This window comes from Pezoporus wallicus, unplaced genomic scaffold (genome assembly GCF_028554395.1).
Source record: "Pezoporus wallicus isolate ANWC-B61680 ecotype Strahan unplaced genomic scaffold, APGP_CSIRO_Pwel_v1 contig_5767, whole genome shotgun sequence".
Classification (NCBI taxonomy): Eukaryota; Metazoa; Chordata; class Aves; order Psittaciformes; family Psittacidae; genus Pezoporus; species Pezoporus wallicus.
The window spans coordinates 7,545,049-7,562,888 of NW_026640599.1; the positions used below are offsets into that span (position 1 = coordinate 7,545,049).

At 45.5% G+C, this 17,840-nt stretch overlaps 1 protein-coding gene across 4 annotated transcripts in view; it reads left to right on the top strand.

Annotated features, from left to right (window-relative positions):
• The window catches only part of RAI2 (retinoic acid induced 2), a 44,306-nt gene that overhangs the window by 15,844 nt on the left and 10,622 nt on the right, over positions 1-17,840 (top strand). Inside the window, exon 1 of one of the 4 annotated variants that reach the window (XM_057419524.1) lies at positions 202-356. The exons of the other annotated variants lie outside the window; for them this stretch is intronic. The gene's annotated coding sequence lies outside the window, so the exon portion shown is untranslated. Of the gene's footprint in view, positions 1-201; positions 357-17,840 lie in introns of those variants that run through there. 4 annotated transcript variants of the gene reach the window in all.

Sequence of the window (17,840 nt, forward strand, 5' to 3'; positions counted from 1 at the left end):
GTGTGCGTAGTGACTGCAGCCTGATGAGTTAGCAGTGGCAACAACGACAAAAAAGGCTCTCCTTCATTTCCTTTATATGCACATCGTGCAGCTTTTCAAACAGTGCATCAAACACTGCCGGCTGGAAATTTCCAGGCCCACTTCCTGCCTGGTGCATGCTCATAAAGCAAGATTGTCTGTACGGTCTGTAGCTGCAGTACTGCAGAAAGTCAGTAAGAGCTGACCACCTCACCTCTATCAAAAGCAGTTGAGACGCCCTGCGTTATCTGCCTTATTAAAACCACACTTGACTCCTGCAGAGAAACCAAGCTGGGAATCTTGAAGAGGAGGGGTAAAAAAAGGAGGCTGAAATTGCAGTGAGTATTCTACAGCTAGGTCTTGCAGTAAAGTTAAAGGGTGCTTATTGTAAAATAAACCAAAAACGGCAGCTTCATTAAAACAAGGAAAATGTCTGCATTTAGCGCAATGAACTTCTGACTCCCCCACCTACAGTAAGGCCCAGAGAGAAGATGATTAGTTATTGCAGCAATGAGCAGATTTAAATAGCTCCCTAATGGATTTGTAGTTTGAATTTAAATACGTATATGCATTTCTATGTGCATGTGTGTCTGTACTTAATCTTTGTGAGAAAAAGCATGATGTAGAAATAGATGCAAGAGGTAGAATTTATACTTCAAAATGTATTTTAGTATGTGTTTGAAATGTGTATTTTAGTATGAGGTTTTTTATTTCCCTTTTATAAGAGTAATCGATTGAGTGTTTGCCAAGCTTTCAGTAGTATCCATAGGGAATCCCCACCCCCACCTTTCCTGTGCCCGCCAGCTTTTTCTCACCTTAAAATGAAAAAAAGAAAGAACTTTAACAGAAAGATCATTGCTTTAGCTTAATATTCTAAGATTTCAGAGATCGAATTTTCTGATAGTAATGAAATGAACCCTGAGTTGTGCCATGAATTTGATTGCAGTTAATTTGATTTTTGAGGTGCTCGACAAAGCTAGCCCATTAGCTTTGACCTCACATACTTTGGGTTTGTACAAAGTGGTATTTTTATATATGTATGGGTGTAGATAATATGAAAATCTCTCTCTGCTAATTCTGATGTTTGTAACAATTACTGTAAATGAGTACTTGCTAACTATAGCACTGTTGGAAGTGGTATCCAGTGAGTTGCTGACCAGTAATCCCACTATGCGTATTGCGTTGGTGACAGAGGGTTGGTTCCTCTTGACAAGGAAAAATGCAGCTGAACATCTCAGCCAGGAGACACACGCACGCTCTGTCCTGCAGCTTTTCCAGTTCTCATTGATCTTAATGAGACTAGTCATATGAATAGCAGTGACTCTTGTCAGAAAGGATTTTTTTGGCTTAAACTCACTTGATTTGCCACTGCAGACTTGAGAGTGAAAGTGCTCCTCTTGGCAGCATTTGCCAAGAGCCAACAACTGTGGGGTGGGGCATCCCGCAGGGTGGTCCCGGCATCTGGCCTTTTCTCTTTACATGGTTTATTCTTGGGCAGCAGTGAATAAGATGGTGGAAAATTGCCTTTGATATGTAACTGCATATAAATAATGCCATCTTCAGATAAGAAAGTATTTGGCAATGTCAGGAAAATAATGGCACAAGGCTACAGATAGCTGGGAATAGTGTTAAGAAGTTGGTTGTGTAGGGGAAAAACAGGAGAGGAATTCTGCAGCTTGGAGGAGATTGGTCACTATGGAAAGAAAAATATGCAGGATGAGGCTTCCAGAAGAGGGGAGAAACAAGAGCAGGGAGGGAGAAGATGAGCAGTGGGGGCACACAAATTGGGAGTGATACTGAAAGTTTTCCAGGCGATGGGCAAAGGTTGAGCTGCAAAGGAGATAATTGCCATGAGCTGCTCGTGGGAGGTCCTGCAAGCGGGGGAGTGCAAGATCTCAGCAGAAGTCAGAGGATATATGACTTGGTGATGTGTGGGAGGGAAAGTGCCCATAGATGGGAAGAGGGTTGGACAGATGGCTGGAGACAAGACGTTTTGTCTGGATCTGTGCCACTGCAGTACACGCCAGGCACTTGTGGACCCAGGAGCCAGGCTTCTTCCTTCCAGCTCTATCGTCCCCCAAAAACCTGCCCTGGGGTCATCTCCCTGGTGCAGAAGGGGCCTTGCTTGGTTGCTTCTGCTTGTGTCCTCTGGAGGGCTCCTGGAGGTCATAGCCAGATGTCTAAGGGAGCAAGGGCACGGCACACACTGGTCCCCCCTGTCTGCCTGAAGCAGTTACACATCTAGCCTGGGGTAAGGTTGGGCATTTGCACCAGGACTGATCCAAGAGGTCCCCAGTTTGGGCAGGGTGAGGAGCCAGGTACCAGGGTGTACCACAGCAGGGAGCTGCTGTCCTGCAGGATGCTCTCATGCTCATGCTTCTGCAGCATCTTCTTGGGTCCTGCAAGCCACAGTCTAGGCGTCTCCCTTGCTTGTCACAAGGCAAGGAGAGGTTTTGTTACCACTACCATACTATTTCATAGGATTTGGATTGGGATTTTTAGTTCTTCTCTTTCCTTCATGCCACTTTTGGTGGCCCAGTCGGAAGGAAAGGCTCCCAGTTATTTTGGCAGCAATTAGGCAAAACCATTCAGCAGCAGCAGGAGGAGGAAAAATGTTCAAGAGAAAATACTCACTACCTCACCAAAGAGCCCCATAGTGCCAAATTTAGCACTGCACATCAAGGGAGGGGACAGAAACCTTGTCTCTCTTTCCAGGGGGGTGCTGAAACATGGTGCCCTGGAAATACTCAGGCAACAGAGACCATTAAAGCACACTCCTGGCATGGGATTGCCCAGTGATGTGATGCCCCACAGCAGACAGTGCTTGCTTGCTCTTTTGTGGTATTCTGTATCCATAGTTTCCTTGCTGCCAGCCTGTACCCAGCACAGCGGAGACATGGGTCTTGCTCTCCCCAGAGTGATGTGCCTCTCCCATGGCTGAGGCTTGAGCAGTGTGAATCCTCCCCAAAGAGCTGAGGTTCCATATTGCCACTAAGTTAGACTAATTTAGGGGGACCATGTCTGATGTTTCTCAGCCAGTGCTAGCTAGAAAGGAAACAATTTTACACATCAGCAATTTTATATGATTAATAATATTATCCTGCCTTAATTGAAAAATGGGTTGGTGCCCCTAAAAAAAATTAAGCTGCAGGAATTAGTATCTAACCTCATTATGATGAATGTGTAACATTTACACGCTGCATATTACTGTCAGTGCTTTTAGAAATGATAGTGCCATGTATTGTAATGAAAAACTGTCCCATGTTGTTTGTAGTTGCGTGGCACCATTCTGTCTGGCTGACTTGGCTTTAAGAGCCTAAACGCTTGGGAAGAGGCAGTGTGAGGATGCCGAAATCCTTTTAAAGGGAATTTATGAACAAACAGGAGGATGATGTGTAGGCTCTGAGCTCGGCTATCAGTTGTTATTGCTTAGAGATACTCACAGGGAGTTGATGCCAGATGGAGCATTAGCAATCGCCGGCCTTGGTGCCTTCGTGGGAAGTCAGTCATAAAGTCGTCGAGGACTCCTGTTTGTGGGATTTTTAAACACCAGTGAATCATTTTACGTAATAAGGCAGTTGTCGTTGGGGTGAGTTTGTGCAAAGGTCTTTGTGAACCACTTTCTTTACCCAAACAAAGCTTGAGAAGGAGAGAGAGACCATGCCGAAGGACAGGCAGATTTGTTATGCCTGGCAGAGAGCCGACAGCTCAGCTCTGCCGAGGTTTGCCAGACAGTGTGCAGAAACGGGGGCTCCCCTACCTCGACTCATCTGCCTGCCATGGTGGGCAGTCCCAGAGACAAGTCGTGACTTCACAGCATCATGCTCCTTCTACATGTCTGGCCCTGGGACTTTGTCTTCAGCGAAGGAGCTCAAGGCAACTTGGATTAAAGAAGGTGACAACGTCTGGGTCCCTGATATGGAGAGCTGGGGACAAAACTAAGCCAATAAAATCCCTTTCATCCATACTGCTGTCCTGGCATTGTCCATCTCCTGCAGGCTCCTCGGAGGGCTGTGGGCTTCAGCAGCAGGCTCAAAGTGAAACTATGTACATATGAGAGTTGGGAATGTGACACCTTATGAATGCCTTATTCCCCCAACCTTAAGCTCTCATCAGCTGAAGTGTTACCCAAATGTTTGAACATCATGAGACAAATCTCCCTGGAAATGTGCAGTGAAAAGTAGATGCCTGTGGTGGGATCATTTGTGCTTTCCAGTGTCCCTGGCCGGCAGGGTTTGAGGAGCCTCCTCCTCTTCTTCCTGGAAAAGTGGGAGGGTCCTGATGGGGAAAGAAATGCTCTGGCAGTGCTATCTTCCTCAGAGGGCAGCGTGCTTGGGGTTGGGAGGGAGGAGAAGGGTCTGGGGAAGGAGTCAGGAGCATCCCCACATAAGGGGAACATGCTGGCTCTGCAGGGGCCCATGGAGCACAGTGGAAGCAGCAGGGAGGAGGCTGGACTTCCCGGCACCTTCTTGTCTGCCGTCCCCAGGATCCTCCCTGATCCAGTGGCCAGTGCGCTGGGGGTGGTGGCAAGGGCTGCCAGTGTTTTCCTTCTGCCGTGCCGCATCCCTAATCTGGTCCTTGCCTGTGTAGGCTGCCCCTGGTGCATCCTCACACCCATTCTCTGGCGTCTCTAGATCTGTAGCCAAGGTCTTTTTAGCTACCTCTTCCTTTGTATTTCAGCCAGGGTCCCTGTTAAAGCAGACAATGAGGAAGTCTGCATTAAAATGCTTCCTTCCATCCCTTCGTCCTCTCTCCCCCTGCTCCCAGCCCCATCCTCCTCGTCCCTGGAGGAAATGCTCGTCTCTGCCAAGATCCTGCCTTGCAAAAGTAAACACTATGAAATTACAATAAAATGTTTTGATTTGCTGGGCCTGACATTCAGGAGCTGCACAACAGAGGTTTATAAAAAGGATCTTCTATAGATAGCCAGTGTGAGAAAAAAATAATCTCTCGTTTTGGGTGTGTTTCGGCTCCAAGTGCTGGGGCAGCGTAGATGGAGAACAGTGGTTTTCTTCGCCAAATGTGAAGGTTCTTAAGAGGTTTATACTGCAGCATCTGTCAGCAGCTTTCTGCCTGGTATCTGCGGGTGACTGACCTATTGCACAGTAATGTCAATATTTGGGACTCTGTCTCTGTGTGTGTGTATATGTGCTGTTGTTGCTTGATGCTTTTAGACCGGGTAGTGTACTGAAAGCCCTGAGACGGAAACAGATGAGCTGAAACTTGTTTCCTCTGGGGCTTTTCCAAATAATTCAGGGGAAGGCAAATTTAAGTGGAGGTGCAATCCCTGGGAGATGAGCTTCTTTGGGTGCTTGCCAGTTTAGCAGGCTGGGTAATCTGCACTGTCATCAAGATTTGTGGATTAGCTGTAGTGAAGCTAGTTGGCTTTGACATTTCATTAGGGAAGTTTTCTGTAGTTTTTCAACCCCGGTCTTGATGCTGTGAAATAGGGATGATGTAGCTTTGTTATCCTTATGCCTTCTAACACTTGTGCAAGTTGATGCTGGGACTGCAAACATCTCATATCCGTTGAGGAATTTTTAAATCATTGCTTGTTTATGGAAGACTAAGTGGGTCAAAGGCTAATTTTTGAAAGGAACTGCTTTCCCCAGTGCTAACCAATAATTTTTCATCTGGATAACGTAAGTTACCAAACTGTTATCTCCTGAAGAAGGGATAAAAGCAAGCACTATTTATCCTATAATCTGCAAATATTTTGAAAAGTGAACCGGAATATCAGTAAAATAACTTATCATCAAGGTCTTTTAAGAGCTCTAAAGGACACTTACTTAGAAATCAAAATGTTAAATTTAGAGGCAAGAACTGTGCAGATGAGGAGAGAGAACGTACGGGTGACAGTGTTGTAAATTGTCTTGGGGGGTTCAAGGGACCGGGGAAGGACACTGTGTTCTGAAGTCACTCCTTCCCGGAGACATCTCTGCAGATAAGAGCCAGTTGTTTTTCCTGGTGACAATGATCGAGGGGGACAAGGCAGAGGATCACCCTGTGGGCTCCTGTGGCGGCATGCAGAAATGGCGATGAGGCCTGTTTTATTTATCACGGCGAGACGTGCCCTCAGTCTTCCGCCTGCCGCTGAGGATGGGTACATGTCCTTGGAGCTTCTGTTGCTATCTCCATAACCCTCTGCCAACCCTTTTCAGATGTCACCCCAGAGCCAGCTGGCCCAAGGGCTTCCCTGCCATCCTCCTGCCCTGCAGATGATGTAGGTAGTGGCACATGGTCTCTTGTACCTGCAGTCTGCCTTAACATGCTGCTTTGTACTTCTGTTGCAAAACTGTGAGTGAAAAGCAAGGTTTATGTAAAAAGTGATTTATCGTGCTCTACTCCAACTGAAAAATATAAATAGAGTTAACATAAGTGTTGGACTGCATGTTTTAGGGCTTCAGTGATTTATCCATCAATTATGCCATTGTAAACTGAAGGTGAGGTTATGCCTTTATAGTTCTGGAATAACAAATGATTGAGCTGAAGCTCTGCTGGGTACTTCTGCTTGAATTTATTTTAGTGAGAGAAAAAGCTGCAGTTAGCAGGAATGTCCTATGTGAAGGGCTGGGCACCTTGCAACTGCATAGGTCTTGGTTTTGGGACAAAGAAGTTCCTGTAGCATGTAATCCTGCAATCCAAAAGATGGAGAAATATTAAGAATTTAAACGAGTGTGTTTGAGCACACACATAGGCAGACACACACTTGCTCTTCCTGTAGAAGGTAAATATCAATTTTGATTATCTGAATATTGATGTAGCAATTTAGAAATAGTTTTTCCAAGAGAAGGTGTCTGCAGTGTTCTATTTACCAGCATAATGAAATCAGACAACCTTTCAATCCATAAATCACAGTCCAGTATTTGCCATTACAATTTCTATGGTTGTACTGAGCAAGCAAAACTATCCAAAGAATTTTATTAAATCTAAGTAATAAAATTGAAAATCTCTATTGACTCTTCTTTGCCTCTATCAGGTTCTTTTAGCCTGAGAACATATTTTGTTTATTTTTCAGACTCCACTTGATTTACTTCAGTTACTTTATTTCTCAGATTGGAAGCCATCTGTTAAGTTATGGTAACCTTTTGTTGCAAAGCTCAGGACGTTCTCCTTGGTGTTTACTGTCTGCAGTGTAGCACACATTTTTTAATCATCTTTGCTACTGTGCTGATTTGAGACTTTGAAGCACAAAGTGGGGTTAGACAGGCCACAGGTATTTGCGGCTTCAAGGCAATGATAAGAAATTTCTCAGTGGCTTAGTAAATGGCAACATGCATTTAAAGTTGGGTTTCAGTCATCTCAAGATATGTTATTGCTAAGGAATGGCTTCATTATGATATTCTTTCTTTCTAGAAGACAAAGTGCTAGGGAATTCGTATGTGGGAGTGACGGCAGGCAGCAGGTAGAATATTATTTTTCAAGAGCTTTAAACACTGTCTTCAATATACTTTTGCCCCTCACACACTCAGCTCCTTCAAGTTTAGCTGATTGTACAGGAGGTGCCCTGGGACTCCCCTGCTGGCCAGTCACTTTGTTTGGGTGTTCAGTCCAGATGAGACCTTCACACACAGACCCTGGGGAGACCATGGAAGTATGGATCTGCCCAAGGACATCTGTTTTTATGATGTGGCTTTCTGTGGTGTTATCAAGACACCCCAGTTCTTCTCCGGATTTCAGAGTTATGGAAATAGATCACTTCCTCAGCTGTGGTCAGAGGAATTTTTCATCCATCTTTGACAAGTATTTTAGAAAGACAGCAGACATCCCTCAGCAAGTCTTGTTTTTGCAAGCTAAGGGCACTGCACAGGAGCTCTGTATTTGTCAGTTTCCTGTACCTTCCCTAACAAACTCAAGGCTCTACCCCGTCTACTTCAGGCAGTCTCTGCAGCTTCATTCATCTTATCCCTTGTGTCAGGAGCTCTAGGTTTTTCTCCTTCATTCTCCTCTTCATCTTCCCTACAGCAGTTGTACATTTTTCACCTCATTTTTGTTGCTTTTTTTTTTTTTAAATGCCCGGAACTCTCTGCATCTTGTACCCTGCACCGCCTCCACTGTTTGTAGCAGCACCATGTGTGTCCTCTGAACTGAGTCCCACAATGTCTCTGTCAGTACCAGGTCTCCACATGATAACACTTCCTTCCGTAGCAGCTACTCTTGGGAATAAATCATGAAGTGTATCAATGTAGTAGCCTCTCTTGGGAGGATGTGCAAAGGATGAGATGAATGGTGGTGTTCTGCTAGAAGGCGTTTGGTGACTGCTATCAAGTGGTCCTTTGATCTGGAGATAGCACAGAGGATTTTGCAGTTCTGCATTACAGATGTCAGGAGCTTGGCATCCCATCCTCCTTCCTTCTCTTTTTGCCCCCTGCTTTTTGGGGGACATGCTCCTGGTTTCCTCAGGGTTGGTATCCAACCTGCTGACAAAGGTATATGCATTACTGGCGTTGATCCAGTACAACTCTCTGAAGCTGTTGCATAAAAATCCCACCAAGTTGAGTGTGGGGCTTTACAACCTGTTGTACTTAGTATTAGGGCTTAATGCATTTTTCTGTGAAGACCAGCAGCAGATTTCCAAGGCACCTGTGGAGAAAGCAGTCATGCCTATGGGCACAGCCCCCAGGCTGACATTTAATTACTTCTTATAGCAGTATTTTTAATGAAAGGAGTTCCAGTAATCTCAGATCAGTTGATGAATAATGTGGCACCCTGATCTTGTAAATACGCTGAACAACACTTGTGTTCAGACACGTGTGCTCACTCATCAGCATGGAGATCATCTCTGGCTTAAAAATATCTCATTTTTTCTCTATTTATCCTCAAAATTTGCTCTCTGTTGGAAAGCGTGGCTGTCACATGTTTAAAACAGACTTTCTTCACTGTGCGTATGGAGGTAAAGGAAGTGATAAATCTCTAAAAACAGTATGATAAAATAAATCCTCTCTAACTACGGGGCCAGATACTGAGCCTTTTACTCCTTCAAGGTCTTGATCTGTAGCTGGCCCCACTGACTGTGAGATGACTTCTGCTGCAGCAGGGCTGGAAGTGCCCGAAGCTGCCCTCTTGCAGTCACATAGGAATTTCAAGGACTGAAGCTGTAGATTGTCATATCCAGTGTGCTGTCTGTCAGCAAGGAATAGATTAAAGCAGCTGAAAGAAAAACCCCACCAAAAAGCAACCCCCCCTCTCCCCCCAAGAAAAACTTGGAAAAAATCTGCCATGTTTGAAAAGATAAGTAAAAACTTTGGGATTTTGATAATTTATTACTTTCCCCTTCTTGCCCCCAACAATCTGAAGAAAGTCCATCATCCTTCCTCCCTGTTTCTGACAGGAAATATTTTATAGTTTTCTATTTTCCTGTTAGCATTCAATCAATAACAGGATCAAACTACCGACTACAAGTTCATCCCTTTCCTTACTGCGTTGCTGCTGTTTGGATATGGGGAATAATTAACTGCTGATCATAGTGATGTGGCTGCTGTAACCTAATGTTTCTGTCACACCAGTATCCTATTGATGGATGGACAGTGGTTGAGCTTTCTGCTGTAGAGACCATGGGTCACGTCAGGGTGGGCGCCGAGCATCTCATCCTGTACCACTGTGGCGTCGGGCCTCTGCTGGCTGTGGTTCAGCAGCGACAATGACAGCTATTTCCCTGCCTGCCTTCCTCCAGAAGAAAGGGAAAAGAGGAGGAAGGCTTTTTTTGTTCCTGGGAGATGAACTGCTCCAGCAGCGGCCACAGGATGAGGAGCGGACGCTTTCTGTTTGCAGTCCTTCCCACTCCTCCACAGGCAGGCTTCAGCTAGAATAAACCAGTATTTCATGAACCTTTGAAGGGCACTTGTCTTCTGAGTCACTTCCCTTTCACCCAACGGGCTGCAGGAAGCTGAGGGATGTTCTCATATCACACGGGCGTGTTCAGACTTTCATCTTGCAGTGGCCATTCAGCCTCCCATGGCCTTTTACATGTAAGTGGCAGCTTCACCTTTGCCAATAAACATCTTCCTTTCTTCTGGAATTTTCCAAGACAGTGGAAACCTAGGACCATTGGGAACACACGGAGACTACATTAGGCGCTTCTCCTGGCCTCTGAGTGTCCCCACCTTGCTTTCTTCTGACTGCAGATCATTTGTATCTTAGTGGAAGGATCTGGGAGCAGTGCCATTAAAAAGTTGCTTTCTCCCCTGTCTTCTGTGTCAGCTGCATCTGGAGCAAGATGTCTCGCACACCAGCAGTGCTGCATGTGCATCCCATGGACTGCCATGATCAGGGATCAAGTTCTTCCATTGTTCATGATTTTACATCATGCCGTTAGAGAAAATCCTGATGTAGTAATGCTCTTGGTTCTCTTTTCTGTACCTAAAATTGCCAATTACACAAAATAGTTTGTGATTAGCCACCCCCATCCCCCAAGCCCCTTTTGAGTTAAATTGCCCAGAGGTCTGTTTTCTTCTTGAACAGTCCAAAGACTTTAATTTGATAATGTCAAGATTTTTACCCTCCAAATAGCATAATTCTTTTGGCTTTAATTAAAGATTTTTTTTTTCCTTTGCACTAGACTGTTGCTAAACTGGCTTCACTAAATCTTCTTATGCTGTAAGTAGCCGTGACCCAGATAAACATGTTTAAAAATGCAACTACTGAAACTACAGTATGTTGCCTTTCTAAGACAAAGCAAGAGAAAGACTAAAACAATTCTGTATCTTTACAAGGGTAGCAGGTAGAATCCTATCATTAAAAGCAGATTCATAGACCAATTTATTTTTTTTTAGATTACATGTAGAAATCTGCCTGAAAAAAAGTGCTACTTAGTTCAGAGTCTGAAGCTTTAAAGTTACAAGGAGGCCTATGAAAAAAATTACTTTTTCCTTTTATGTCCTTTTGCAGCATAACAGGGCCTTTTGAAGAAGATGGAATAACTGTGTATTTAAGAGCCCATTGTAATGCAGCTACACAGAGTGAGGAGCATACAGGCAAGCAGGAGAAGGTTGAGTTTCTGCTCTTCTTGGTGCCTAAGTTGGCAGCTTCATTAGCTTTTTAATGTAAAGGCTGGGCTCTAGTTCCAGCCAAACCCATTTGATGTCCACAGCCCACCTAAGCCAATGCCTGGGAGAGACACCCATTCTTTTCCACTTGCTGTATCAAGGAACAGATGTTGCCGTAGGGCCTTATTTAAGTATATTTAGGTAAACTATTTCTAGGAGCCCAAAAATTGTGGTTAAGGGGATGCTGCCTGCTGTTCCAGATGCACATGTTTTGTGTGTACAAGCGCTGCCTGGAATGCTCTGGTAAAGACTATTCTGCCATGGGAGCATGCCTACTCCAGCCACCTTATTAAGCTCTTATTACACACAACTACTCCTGTTCTGAGAGCTAAGGCTTTGGCCAAACCTTCTCTTCTTGGTAATTATTGCTCAAGTCACAGCCAGTGTGCAAAAAATGGACAGAGCTCAGTGTTCAGCCTGGCCCTGAGCAGCCACGATATACACTGTTGGGAACAATTGGATAATAAATAACCTTTAATTAGTGCTGAAGATGTGAAGGGTCCTAATCCCTCAGTCCCTGTTTAGACAGCTAAACCCAAACAGCCGGCCTCCGATACCTCATTGCCAGCATCCCACAATACTGTGTTTGGTGCTGCTGGGGTTGCTATGTTGGTGTCGCTTTGGTGCCCTCATCATGGAGAGGGGAATGGTTTCCTGGAGCTGCTCCTCTTCCTTCTTCCTGCCCCTTGGTCTCTGCCAGCCTGGCAAAACCTTCATCCCAGAGCAAGGGCCAAATCATCTTTAAATCACTTTAAAGACAGGGCAGGGTTTACCAGGCATTCATGGTACTGGGTGACTTCAGGGTATTTGAAGATTCACCCCCCTTCCGCTCCCTTTAATTCATTTTTGGTAGCAGCATGCTGTCCTGCTTACTCTGGTTAGCATTAAGCTATAAAATTGCTAATGTCAGACAAAAAGTCAATGGAGGCTATTGATTTTTCATGCTTTTGCAGCATGCTGCAGGAGCCTTTCTACTGGACATGGAGAACACCCAGCGTGGCAAGATAGGTGTTTCCTAGGACCTCTTCACCATGTTCATGAAAATGTAGCAGGTCCCAGGACCTGTTCACCATGAAGCCATGGGCACCAGCACTGACTTTGCTAGAGGAGTCTGGCCAAATGCCCTTGCCCAAACAGAGCCAAGTGCTGCCCCCAGCAGCTGGCAGCTGGCTGCCATGCCTTGAGATTACTGGAGTTAACCTGCATGAAGTGTTTTCTGGGAAGTGCACCATGTGGAGATGGCCCCTTTAATTGTATGAGTCAGCCAAGGAAACTGGTCATTTCAGGCCAGCCCATCCTCCCTATTGCAAAAACTGTGGATGCTGAGTTTTGGGCAGCTCTGGTGCCCTCTCAAGGTGGAGCACATCTGGGCAGAGAGCTCAGCTGCTGGTGTCAGTCAGTCACACCTGCAGTGGTGGCCAGCCTTCCCTTCCCTGTGCAGCTGTGGCCAGCAGGTGTCTGCTTGGTTTCTCAAACTATGGATCACGACACCTTTTTGGGGAACATTCAGTTGGGGTGGCAGAGGGTTTGTACTTGCCAGGGGACAGCTGTCTTCTCTTGTTTGGTTCAGGTATTTACCCAGTTTGGCCAGTGGTTTGGTATGTGTGACTGACTACCAACATGGTAAAACCAGAGGTTTTCCTTGGTTGCTGCCTTAGCTCTCTGGGCTTCTTTTGCAGCCCCTGTTATGGTGCAGCTTGTTCCTGCTGTGCCTCTTGTACCCCAGACTGCTCTGATTTCCCTCGGTGACTGGCCAGCAGTGTGCCCTCGGAGCCCAGTGATGTAGCACACACTGCTTTGGCACCTTGCATACTGCCCATCCCTGCGCATGAGGTGCCTGTGCAGGACAGCCCAGCTGGAGCTATGGAGTTTCTTGGGGCAGTGTGGGGCAGACCCACATTTACATGCAGGAGGAGCTGAAAGGTGCAGCAGCCACAGCTTAGCTCCCTGAGCAGGGGGGGCAAGTGCAGGCTTGAGCCCTGATGCTGACTGCCCTGCTGGAGGGATGGTGGAGAGCTTCTGCAGGAGGCAGGGGCTGGGGGCATCTGCCCTCCTCCTTTGCCAACAGCAAGCTTTTAAATGAGCATGGTTGTTTTCTCTAACACCCGCCAAGAAAATACTGACTATTTTGCATTTTTTTGGGTGCTCTTGCTGTTCCTAGCTGCAAGAAAGGGTGTCATTTTTGTAGCTGAGCTTGTCTACCAACATATGGATTTGCCTGAGGCAAGACGTGCATGTGCTGTTTCTCATGACTTATACAGGCTATAGGCAGTTCTTATTCCCTGAAATTATTATGTAGTTAAAATTACTTCCTCCTTTTTTTGCTAATCTCCCAAGCTCCACTCGTGCTTCCCTCTGGTTACTGTCAGCTACTCACTGCTGCAGAGCTGCAGTAGTTCAAGCTGTAGGTCTCCATCCCTGCTTCTCTGGCCAAACGCAGTGCATCTGTCAGCCACCCTGGGATAAGGAGCCTTGAGCAGGCATGAGAGGTACCCCAAGGCTGTCCCCATTTTGCAGAGCTCTTGTGGTGGTGGACCCATTCTGTGGGAATGGTCATTGCTGTTGATGACCTTGCATCCTGTACCCAGGATGAGGGAGAAGGGCCACACGTGCATAGCCTATGGCACTGGGGCAGGCATGGGGTGGGTGGTGAAATCCTGTACCTAAGGGAAGAGAGGACTCAAAATGGTTAAGCCTGGGAGCAGCGATGCTGATGCTGTGGCAGATCCCCACCCCCAGTACTGTATGAACAAATGCTTAGCTCCAGCTGCATGAAAGGCGTATCAGGAAAATGTATCATTGCCTGAAACAGAATATACATACAATAGGAGAGACAGAAGTGCCCTCAGACTTCCTGTCTTGGAGCTGCCTCCCAAAAGGGCTTCACTGGGGCTGACCTCCCCCTCAGCCTGCTTTTACACTGCTCCTGTATTTGCATTAGTGCAGGAGATGAGGGGAAACAGCCTCAGGTCCTACTCTCCTGTTATTGCAAGGATAAGCTAGGACATGGTACAGCCATGGAGGTTTTTATTTGTGGGTTATTTGTTTGGCTTTCTCAGAGGAAGAGCCTGTGAGAAGTATGTTCTTCCCTAATAGAGCATCACCTTACATTTTCATGGCAGACAGTCAGCTCTGCCTGCTCAGGTGGCCTGAAGAATCAGAGACTGACAGCAAAAAAATTTACTTCAGAGCTGTATTGGTCTGCTGGCTGGGTGTTTTTTTATTTGTCTTTTCTTCTTTATTTTTTATATCCTTTTCTTTGTTGTTGGTAAAGGAACAAAGCTGTGCCCTCACAGTCTACAGTCTGTGCACCAATATTTGGTTCTTTGGAGAACCAGCTGCGTGAGGAATTAACACCAGTCTTCAGCCCTGTGTGCCCTTTCATGCTGGCTTGCAGGACTTCCTACATCCAGAGCTTCATGGCTGTAGGGCAACGACACCTCACTGGGAGAACTAAGCCGTAGTCATGCTGAGGAGTGTGTTGCTAAACTGCTTCCTAAGGCTGAGATGAACAGCCAAATACAAAATCTCCTGGTCAGATTTATTAGAGTGGCCTGATGACGTTCCCCAGAGGACTTACAATCTATGGTGATGGATGACACCGATCCATTAATGTTGTAGTCTCATCTGGGAAAGATGTAATTGTCGTTCTGCATCCTGCAGTTTCCCTAAGTTTTTCTGAACACGTAATAGCACACATCGCAGCGGAAATTGCTGGTGAAAAATGCTGCAGTAAATATGTCAGGGGCTCTATATCCTATGGCAGTACACTCCTCTTCTGCAACCACGCAGCCATCATTAAGATAGGGGAGGTGATAATAACAAAATTTGGTACACTGCATTCATCATGATGTATGTGCTCTCAAAAGGTTTGATGGAGAAGCCTGGGCAGGACCGACCTTGTTTCCTCTTGCAATACACGTCTGCAAATTATGTTCGTGTTGGCTGGTTCATAATATCAGGGAAAATATTTACTTTTACCTGCAGCAGCAGCGCTATTTTTACAGCACTGGGTGCCCTGCCTGCATTTCCTGAAATACAGCCCTTTTTTTCTGAGTGGTCAGAGTCTGGATCCCTGATGACAAAGAGCATTATTACTTTTTTGTGTAGTCTGGACACACTTTGGAATGGTCTCCCCTCCATGCAGTGCAAGCAGTGTGTCGATCAGAGCTGGGATACTCAGCTGGAGAAGACTCCTTTGAACTGGCCAGAAGGTCTCTCTTCTTAGTAAAATTAGTCATTAGTAAAATTCGGTCATTAACATTCACACTTAGGCAGACTGTAAGTGTTCCAGCAGCAGGGAAACAAGAAGAAGTGGGAGGGAAAGGCCCACTGGAGGGATGCAACTTCAAGTAGTGGCCAGCAGCTAGACTGAGAGAGAAGGCAGCCCCATGCCACCTCAGTGAGTGTGGTGTCTATTGTGCCCACTCATCTTCAGGAGTGATGGATAATCTGGACTGCAGTGGTAACTGGAATTGAAGCTGAGGTCTGTGTTTTGTGCTAATTATGTGCCAAAACAACCACTCCCCAGCAGATCTCACAGTCAAATGGATGAGGCAAGAGGCACTAGAGAAGAAATACTTGCATGTATGCATGTGCACATGGGGTGTTTGTAGGTGTTAGAGGTAACCTGGACCAGTTAACTGAACAGCAGTAACCTCAGTGAACCTGAGATGCAACAAGACAGATTTTCAGTATTTTCTGTTATATACGTATTCATGGTCAGAGGCATCTCTATTTCTCAGTTCAGCATAGGGGCTTCTAGGAGAGTAAAATTGGTCTTTGTGGGTGAAAACGTTGAAGTCATGAGGCCTTCTCATTGCATCCACCAGCACTGTTGTGCTGCTTCTCATGCTGGTCTTATCTTGAATTCAGTTAAGAAAGTTGACATCTTTCATACATCATGGCATGACGAAGAGAAAAGGTTATTTCTCTGCCCCTCAAAGTCAAACCAGGAAACACTTGGTACAGATACTGTGATGAAAGCAAGTGTGTAAAAAGATGTGAAATTCAAAGAAAAAAGCTGCGTTTTTCCTCACACCACAGAGGTCTTAATTTTTCTGGGTCTTTTAAACAAAATCCCTGCAGCTGCTTACAGATTTTGCAAGGGTGAAAGCAAGGGGCTGGTTTTGCTTGAAAGGTTTTTCCATCCACACATTTTTAGCAGGGGTGGTATAAGAGTAGGGCAAGCTTGAAATCTGACATGGGCCTACTTTCTGCTGAGGATTACTGCTCTCATGTAGCCGATGAAATGTTGATTTTGGTTTATCAAAGTGATCAGGCAGGGGAGAGGAGGAGAGTCAGTCTAGTAAATCTGAACCAATGAACATACTACTTGATCTTGAGGTGGCAAGCTGAAGGAGCATTTGGTTACTCATGCCAGTGGGGAAGGATGAAGTATTAAATAACCACATTTTGCACTAGGAGAGGGAAGACTCTTCTACCCTTTTCCTCCTCAAGCAGTACCCAAGTACACAAGATGCTCCTGTGCCTTCATATCTGCTTGTGCTCCCAAGTGAGACTGTCCCACAAGAGAAACTGATGAGTCTGTTTTCGGTCCCCATCTCTTCAGCCCATCCCTAAATCTTGCCATCAGGGACAATATCTATGCCACTGAGAGCCACCAGAGCTATAGGTAGAAGAAAGGATTTGCCCTTTTGGCCTTTTATGGGAAGCATGCATATGGTTAATCACCTGCATGTCTTTACCTGTGGTCTTAGAGGCATTTGTTCCTCACCATAAAATCATAGAACAGATCTGGTTGAAAGGGACCTTTAAAGGTCACCTAGTCCAACCCCCAGAAAGGATCCACCAGCTGGAAGGTTCAGTTTTTTTCACTTAATTTTGCTTTTCTTCTCATTATTATATTTATTTAAGCCAGACTGTATTAGGACAAAGAGAGGTTATGTGAAAATGTGGCTGTTGGTTGATTTGAGTTACAGAGGTGTCAGATTTGCTGTTCTAACCCCCACAGCTTTAAAATACAGTAAAACTGGTTTCTTTGTCTCAAGAAGGTTTAGAAAGCAAGACAAACTTATGGGGAGTCCCCTCAGCAGTGCAGAGGTTAGCCTTCTTCTGGCCTTGTCTGCACCAAGATAAAGTGGTCTTTAATGGGAGCTGGCATGCCATAAGAAGGGGATTGGAAAGGTTTTGCAGTATATCTGAGGGGCTGGGGCTCTCAGGGGTGTGTGGTTCTGGTGGCACCTCACTTTCTTGATGGATTTTGAGCTGGTGAAGCTGGTTTACCCCTTGAGGGGTACTCTGTCATGCTTTGCTTGCATGGCTAGTTGGGAAGGAGCCAAAATGGTCAAAACAATGTTGGTATAATGAGGCAAAATCAGATGTTTCGCATGCCAAAGTGTCATAGCAGTTTAAAAATCAATTTTTAACTTTACCTCACTAACCTGCTGACACTTGGTAACTGGCCTGTGTGAGGTTCCTGTCCCTCATAACCAGCAGTGAAACAGATTCAGATAAACAAGAAGGGATGGTCATTGGATGACGGTCTTTGCCACACTGATACTAATTCCCATCTGGATGTTGGAAAAGATCAAATGAGGGTAGTAAAAATATCTGAGCTTGGGATCAATGGAGAGGGTCAGGACAAAATAGCGAGCAGAGTGTCTGAGCAGAGAACAAACCTCTGCTGGAGAACTAATGAGACTTTGAAGTTGGTTCACTGATCTCAAACTTGGAAATCCTTTGTAGGAACTGAGATGCTTTAAGGACTGTTTAATAAAGCACTTGACTGGGAAAGGAGCAAATATTTTTCTCAGG